The sequence below is a fragment of the Mustela nigripes genome, chromosome 1, assembly GCF_022355385.1.
Source record: "Mustela nigripes isolate SB6536 chromosome 1, MUSNIG.SB6536, whole genome shotgun sequence".
NCBI lineage: Eukaryota > Metazoa > Chordata > Mammalia > Carnivora > Mustelidae > Mustela > Mustela nigripes.
Genome location: NC_081557.1, coordinates 218,547,519 through 218,556,836, shown reverse-complemented (window position 1 = coordinate 218,556,836; position 9,318 = coordinate 218,547,519).

Sequence of the window (9,318 nt, the reverse complement as noted above, 5' to 3'; positions counted from 1 at the left end):
CTATTCTTATTTATGAATAAGAATCTCTGAGGCTTCTTTTTTTTGGAATGATGAACTTATGCCCTTCTTTGGGATAACAATGAAGGAAACAAATGTATACATATTGCTTGCTATGCTCCAGATGCCAAGTCTCTCTCCAGGTGGTAATTAGGAAAGAGGTTTATGGAACATTTAACCATGGTGCCCTGGGAGTATGAAAGAGTTAATTCCTCTCTTTAGACAATTACTACCAAAAGGTTACTTCTGGGAGGAAAATCTGTTTTATTCTGTTCATAAAAAAAGATGAAACTGGAGGCTGAAGTAAGTGGGGGCAGAAGTGTATTGTTAATATCTTTAAAAATAGAAAATAATAGGATTCAAGAGGTCTCAATAAATCAAGGAAAAGACCATTTAAAAATTGTGATAAGTACCAGATGGCACACATAGAAATCAATATTCTAAGTCCTTTAGGGACTGGGTTTAATTCTTTTGGGTCCCATGTAGCATCTGACACAAAGATTGGCACTTAGTGGGTGTCTAGCTAATATTTACGGAATGAGATTGAATTGGCCACAGATAACCCCCTACCCCACCCCCCCCACACCCATCGGTAGAACATGGGCTGCAAAAAATGCCACCATCTTATCAGGTATAGTCCAGTAATATTTCAGCTCGATTGCTTAATTTCCATGATGACATTTGTGTTCCATTTTAAACTTAGCAGTTAAAAACTTGAGGTCGGCATCAAATGAAGTAATTCAGAAAAAAATGGCAATAGGATTATGTTAAAGGCATCATTTCATTCATTCATTCATTCATTCACCTAACAAACATTTTGTGATAATATGAGATAGATAAGCAGGCTGCTTCTGCCTTGAAGAAGTTTATAAAATGTGGATGATTCTTCTGGAGCCTATCCATACACAGATAAAAATGACCAAGACATTCTCTGAAGCAGGCTAGGGTAGGCTCCAAAGAACTCCTATATAAAATAGTAGCCTCCCTACCCTGGTTCTGAGGCTCCATCTCTCACTTCAATCTCCCTTCCATACTCCCCTTTGCAAAGCTGGGGCTCCCCTCTGTGGGTTGGCTCCCCGTATAACGTCATTATTAACAGGTCTGGAGGGAGGCCACAAGGCAGCTGAGGTGGGGAGGCCACCAGCCCATTTTTTTCTGACTTGCTGTTCCTGTCTGCATTGGGCTAGCATTTTGTGTGACCTCTGTGTCCTCATTCCACATCTACAACCCACGTCATCCTCCAGGACCTTGTGAATCCATCCCCCATATGCCATCCTCGCCATTAAAATGGCTGCTGAATTTTCTGTTTTCCCTGACCAGACCCTGATGATGCAGGTCACAATTTCCTGCACAACTTCTCATCCTTGCATTTGTTAACACCAGATACATTAGCTGTCTTCTTATTCAGTGTCCTCCGCACTCCCTTTGCATACAAGCTCCACGAGAGCAGAGACTCTGTTTTGGCTTCTCTACTGAACGCCCAGCCATTGGGACAGTAAGTGTGCTCTATTTCTACTTAGCACACTCTCAGTACAGATTTGTTGAATGAACAAATGAATGAATGAGGACGGATGAATGAATGAAGGAAGGAAATAGCTAGGGCTATTACCAGTGTACAGCTCCTGCCCTTCTACTCTCCACTACCCCCATTATCTTCCCCCTTCCTGTGGTTCTATCACAATCCCTAGACTCGACTTGATTGCCAGTCCCTAGGCTAGGTGGTACAGGCCTCAAATGATCACTATGGGGTAGTTTAGGCCAGTAGTTCTCAACTGTCCTCCCTGGGGGGAAATCTGGCAATGTCTGGAAAACTTCTGGGCTGTCAGGACCAGGAGCATCTACCCAAGCATCCTGGGTAGATGCCAAGATGCTGCTAAATGCTGAACAATGCTCTGGATGCCCCCCAAGCAAAGAATTCTCTGGTCTAAAATGTCCCTAGCACTGCTATTTAGAAATCTTAATTTAGGCATTAACCAGTTCAGAAGCGAGGGATTCCTCTGATAATGTTTTTAAGCAACTTTGGTCCTGTGAATTTATTTCTTTGTCTTTAGGAAGCCAGATATTCTTAATGAAAAAAGATGCAACTCACGTCATTGTGGCCAAAGACCCAGATGTTAAAAAAAAAAAAACCAACGTGTGGAATCCTGTCAACAGAATATCCAGATGACTGGCTAAGTATTTGGCTCCTTGGCTGGCCTCTTCCCAGTTCTGCAGGGCCAGCTTATGGTTAAAAGTAGAGCAGTGATTGATAGCTAGGGGGTAGGAGTGGAGGTTGCCTATGAAGGTGCAAAAGAAATGTTTACAAGAAAAGTGTCTTCTCTTTATCAATTCAAATCCCATAATAATAATTACAAGAGCCAGCTGTTTTCTCCCCAAATAATGTAGAGAAGAAGCCAATAATGGGAGATATAGAGTTTAAAAATGACATAAATCCCTTGATATTTGTATTTTGAAGGTCATTTTGGATGAACCAGGTGGTTTCCTCCTGGACTTCAATTATCAAAATCTATTTTCCTAAAACAAAACAAAACAAAACAAAAAAAGGATTTGACCCACTTGGGTAATTGCTATTCTGATGAACTCCAACCCTATGCCGCTGTTTCTCCCCCCACACTTCCTCAAACAAGTTCATTTGATCATCTTAGCTACCAAAATATCCAAGAGGTGTATTTTTCTTCTCAGTGGATGGCAGTAATCCCGTCTAATTTATCAAACGGAATACAAAGTACTACATGCCTGTCATAAATTTTTCCACACAATTCCCAGAGTCATTACTTAGTGTCATCGTCTTTCCAAACTCTACTTAACTAACTTTTCAGTAAACACATGTGAACCTTCATCCGTATTTATTCTCCTTTAAATTATAACTCCACTAATCAGATAATTAAAGATGGTCATTAAAAGAACATTTAGTTGGGTTCACATACTTCCTGCTAAGATTATAGTTAAAAATATTAAAGAGTATGTTCTAGAGGGTACTTGAAAAGTTGACCAGATAAAAGAGAGAAGTCCGGTTAAATTTAAATAGCAGATAAAGAACACATTTTTTTTTTTCACCATCAGTAAGTCTCATGTAATATATGGGACACACTGGTACCCCCCCCCCCAAAAAAAAAACATCTATCTGGAATTGAAGTTTAGCAAGGTGCTCTGCACTTCTATTTGCTATGCTAGGCAAGGTCTTCTTTAATACAAAATACATTTTAAGTGATATTAATAAGAATGGTTCCTTTCTAGGTAATTCATGGATGCTTCTTCTTAATGAAGAGTTGCTTGTAAAATAATTAAATAAAATACATGCTTCTAAAAAAAAGTAAATCCACAGGAATGTTTGCATCACTGAAAATAAAGCAGGCATGAACTCTCCAAGACTGACACACTACCTACTGCACTCAAAGGTATCTTATGAACTCTAGCTTCAAATTAGGACCCACAATATCCTGAAAACAAGCTCCGTGATATCGACCATTTGCAAAGTGCATAGTTGCTGATTCCTTTATGCTCTAATGCAGCTAAAACTCAGTCTCTTCTCCCTCCTTAATCACAGTTCCATGGGGAAAACCTAATAATTCCCCTTCTGGTTGATGATCAGTGGACATGGCATGTGAAGAAAATAACTCCTTAGCCATGTCACATATGGTCATTGAACCAGACTCAGGCTCAGCTGATCTGATTACCTGAGTTTTCTCCTGATTAATTCTGAATGACACAGAGAAATCAATCATGAGGACAGCCAAAATAATCATCGAGTCAGGTGATTCACTTATATAAACTTGACCTTAACCTCCTCCTCTCAACCTGTGCTTATTTCAGAGACATTTTAACAAAAATAAGAGACCTTATAGAGGTAATGTTTTTCTCAGAATCTGCTCTTACCAATAATTCTGATTCCATTAAACACAATTTCCTAGCTTTAGAAATCCTTTTGCTTTTCCTTTTACTTTCCTTTTTATTAAACCAAAGCACACAAGATAAAATCTTAATCACAGAAAACATCTAGTCTGTATTAAATACCATACTCTAAACAAAGCAACCCCAACTTTACAACTAAAAACACTTAAACAAAATTTTTTCTAACAATATACTGATGATTTGCATTAGTGAAAAAATATATGCACTATTAAAAAATAAGATGAAATGTCTTTTCTTTCCATTTCAAGGCATTATAGTATAAGAGGGTTTTTTTTTCATCCTATGTGAAAATTATGTCTGCTCTTCCTTATATAAATGTAAATATCATCTTGCTTTAAAATCCCAAAGATTAGATTCCTAAATACCACTTATTTATTAACTTATTACATGGTGACTGAAAGCCTGCTGAGTAAAAGATATTGCTACTGAACATGAGAGTGTAGACATTAACATGACGGGGAAGGAAAGGAGAAAGCCAAGTTATACAGTGAGTCCCAAGTCATCAAGACCACAGTAAGGAAGTTTAAAAGTAGAGCCAATAGGAAGATTTGAATACTATATCTAAGAAATCAAAGAAGTCTTCTGGATGCATTGAATGATTTGAAGGACAAATATGAGTTTGTGACCTGAACCAATGAACCAAGAGAATAAGGTTATATACATCACGAAAGCAAAACAAAACTGAATTACCTCTTCACCCTCTGATCCCCACCAAAAAACCAACATATGTGTCACAGAAGTATGAAACAAATGGCGTGTTTGGAAACCCCAGGCATCTTAGAAGTGTTGAATACCAAGTGTGAAGTGCAGAGTAACAGTGAGGCTCCAGAGGTGAGAACAGCATTGACACTTCCCTTTCAATAGGTCAGGGCTCCTGGGTGGCTCAGTCTGTGAAGCCTCCTGCTCTGGATTTCGGCTCAGGTCATGATCTCAGGGTTGTGAGATGGAGCCCCGTTGGGCATAGAGCCTGACTGGGATTCTCTCTCCTTCTCTGCCCCGCTCCTACCCAACTAAATAAAATAAAGTAAGGATGGGTCATTGAAGAAATCTGGGCAGGGACTGAGAAGTCAGAGGGAAGGGACTGGCTGATGGGGCTCAGGCCATAGTAGGCAATCCCTGGACAAGGGAAAGGAGAGCTAGAAGCATGTACAGAGAATACCTAAGAGCTCCAGGAGCAGAGTCTCTGAGAGAGAGAGGGAGAGGAAGTTTGCTTTGTGACATTTGGACACCATCCATTCATTCATTCATTCACCAAACATTCACTAAGTAGCTGCCAGGTGCCAGCACTGGGATGGGTGTTAGAAGTGGAAGACAATAAAAACATTGTCTCCTTTCATTAGTTTCCATTGCTCCCTTAACAAAGTTTAAAGCAAACAGTGACTTAAAACAACACCAATTTATTATCTCACAGTTCTGAGGGTCAGAAGTCCAAATGTGTCTCTCTGGGCTTCAATCAAGGTGTTGGCAGGGCTGTTTTCTATTCTGAGGGCTTGAGGGAAAATCCATTTTCTTGCCTTTTCCAACTTCTGGAGGTTGCCCACTTCCCTTGGCTTTTGGCTGCGCTGTCTGCCCATCTTTAAAGCCAGCAATGGCCCATCAGATCTTTCTCATCTCCCATCACTCGAAACAAATCTCCCTCTTCTACTTTTAAGGACCCCTGTGATTATAATAAACTCACTTGGATATTCCAAGATACTCTTCCCATCTTAAGGTCAGCTGATTAGCAAACTTAATTGTTTCTGAAATCTTAACTATCCCTTGCCAATTACCATAACATGTTCACAGGTCCCAGGGATTAGGACATGGACATCTTTGAGACATTATTTTGCCTGCCATGCTTGTCTTAAAAGTTTATGGTCTAGTTTCAAAAGATTGTGATGAGATGTACCACCCACAGAAAGGATATAAATCTTACAAGATAGGCTTGAGAAGAGAAAAATGCCTGTTCCATGAGCTGCACTGTGGACAGGGTAGAAGGCAAAACCCAGTCCATTCAAGGTCAAATGAGGTCAAAGCTGAGAGTTGACAGATATCTTGTGGATTTATTGAAAGAGAAAAGTAGGCTTTTTTGCTTTATTTAAGTCATTCCGTGATAGAGATGGAATAGTCTGCTGAAACTATGGGAGAAAATTCATCATTAGATAGAGTAAGAACAAAAGACCATGCAAGCTTGATGATCTTTTCCAGGTGGGATGAACAGTGAAGTCTCAGTGGGCAATGTTTTCCTGTTGCTAGGCTGACTAGCTGTGGTGGCTGAGTTGTTTATCTTTAAGAAAACATACCTATATCTTTCTACTTGACAACTACAATATAATCTGTCTGGGAGTTGTTCATCATTTAAGAAAGGGTGAAAAAAGTCCTCTCCCAGAAAGTGTTCGAATCCGTGAGCCGAAATGATGATAACATCATGAGAGGCATCATAATTTATCTGGAGCATGTAAATCACCAGGGGCCCCCTCTGAGGATGCTCACTAAAATGATGGATAGCTCTGTGAGCTGTAAGATCAACCCCCAGGAATTCACCAGCGAGCCTCTGACAGCAGAGCTGCCTCTCTGTCTCCGGGTTGGGAAGAGGCAATGACTTCACAGATTTGAAAACTCAGTTTTTTAACCACTTGTTAAAATATTTAGTTGAAGACTTTACCCGCAAAGGCAAAGCCTGGAAAGAGGTGAACAGTAATCCTAGGACACTGATCAAAATAGAGGCTAGTATGGGTTGCACTGGCTTGCCAATTTTTTTTTTTTTTTAACTTGGTATGTTCTGAGACGTCCAACTTGCTGTCTCTTCATCAGTGTAACTAGTCTTACAGCCAAATAATTCTATATTTTCCAAGAAAATAGGTCTCTACTGTGTGTGCATATCTCTGCTGCCTCCTGCACAAAGTTGGAGTAAAAATGGGAAATGTTTTGTGTGTTCAATTTTAGAAAATTGAACATTTATAGTAAAAGATTAATAGATAATAGTGTATCAAGTTTTTCATTGTATTTTTGTGCATAGGTATGAATTTTATAAATATATATAATTTTATATATTTTATAAATATATATTTATAAAATTATAAATTCTAATTATTTAATTATTTATTTTAATAAAAATAATTATAAATTATTTTATAAAATTATAAATATATAATATGTATATATATGTGTGTGTGTGTATATATATATATATATATATATTTATTTTTTAGTTTTATTGACTGTTGTAGGCTGAATGTTTGTGTCTCCCCAAATCCCTGTGTTGAAGCGCTACCCCTCAATGTGATGGTATTTGAGATGGGGCCTTTGGGACGTGTTAGGATCAGATGAGGTCATGAAGATGCGGCTGGTATGATGGGATTAGTGCCCTTAGAAGCAGAGGAAAACAGAGACCTCTCTCTCCTCAGTCTCTCTTTCCGCATGCATGCACAGAAAAAAGCCCATATGAGCACACAGTGAGGAAGCAAGCCAAGAACAAAGTCCTCACCAGGGACCAGATCTGCTGGCACCTTGGCCTTGGACTTTCCAGGCACTAGAACTCTGAGAAATAAATGTCTGCTGTTGGGTGCCTGGGTGGCTTAGATAGTTAAGTGTCTGCCTTCGGCTCAGGTCATGATCCCAGGTTGTGGGATCAAGTTCCACATCGGGGCTCCCTGCTCAGCAAGGAGCCTGCTACTCCCTCTCCCTTTCCCACTCCCTCTGCTTATATTCTCTTTCTCACTGCCTCTATCTCTGTCAAATAAATAAATAAAAATCTTTTAAAATAAAAACTTTATTTTAAAAGTCAATAAATAAAAGTCTTCTGTTTAATCTACTCAGTTTATGGTATTTTGTTGTAGCTTCCTGAGCAGACAGGAATTCAAGAGTAAGAAATATATTAAAAGTACTAATTTTCACATTCATCCATCATAGTCCTTTGATATTATTATTTGAACAATTAATGGCAATGATAAAATAATAAAAATAGTGAATGATCCTGAGATTCGTGCATTTAGTGCTCATTGTGTCAAGTGTTTTGTTCAATGTGGACATATTTTAACTTAATTCTCACAGAAACCACATGTGATAGGTGTTATTATTTATCCATATTATGTTTAGGGGATTAACATCTGAAGAATTAAAATTGATGTGTTTGAAGACTCCCAGCTAGGAAGCCCCAAAGCTGTGATGTGACCCCAGGTGTCTTGACTCCAGAGTGAGAATCTTAATCTGCGCTGACCTATTGTATTAACTTCCTGGGGTCACCATGATAAATTACCACAAACTTGTGGCTTAAAAAGGGAAATTTATTCTGTCACAGTTATGGAGGCTAGATTCAAGGTGTCAGAGGAGCGGGCTCCTTCTGCAGGCTCTAAAGAAGAATTTTTTCCTTGCCTCTTCACAGATTCTGGTGGGTCCGGCTGTCCTTGATCTTTCTTGCCTCATAGACTGTCACTTAATCACTTCCCCATCTTCACATGGCCTACTTTCCTGTGTCTATGTGTCCTTACCTCTCCATATAAAGAGACTTGCTGGATTGAGGGTACATCCCAGTCCAGTATGACCTACTCTTAACTAATTTTATCCACAAAGGCTCTATTTCCAAATAAGGTCACATTCTAAGGTGCCGATAGACGTGAACTGCAGGAGGACAGGGAGGATGCTACTCAACTCACTGAGTGAAGAATCTTACCTTCCTCCATTCCCTGATCTGAGCATCCTCCTTTCTTGACAGGAATAGCTCTTACTGATTTTCCTTATACATGATGCACATTCCTCCTTCTACTCTTTATTCACATTATTGCTTCTGAAAAAAATACGTGTGTCCTTTCTGCTGATCCATACCAACATACCTTCAAGGAGCAGCTTCAAACCTACCCTAGGATGAAATGTTTGTTTCATATCTTATCTGTGTCACTTACTTGGTACAAGATCCCAAGTTCCTCTAGAGACTTACATTTCTGTTATTTTATTAGTTGAACCCTTGCATTGTCTGTTAGAATTTCAAGTCTTTACCCCTGATTTGTTTGTTACTTGGGATCTGGATCTTTTGAACTGAACTCCTTGTTGTCTACCTTGTTGCTTAGTGTGGTGCCCCACAGAGACAACAGAGCACACGCACAGTGGATATTTACTGGTTGGCTAGATGATGAGATGGGTGGATGGTACATGTACCCACAAGTCAATAGTATATCATCTCCAAGTTGCCTTAACAGTAATGAAAAAGAATGAGCCATGTGCATTGGGTCAGAACCAGCAGGCGAAAGGCACTGCAACCCTGCGCGGTCCCTCCATAGGAGGAACTATAAAGCAAAGAAAACACAGACTGCCATTGGGTGGGGACAGTTCTGGATTGGTTCACAGAGGGAAGGAGAGAAAGAACAGGGTGTGAGAAGTTACATCATAATCTCACCCATATATTTAGTGACCATGAGTCTGCCAATAGCCCTT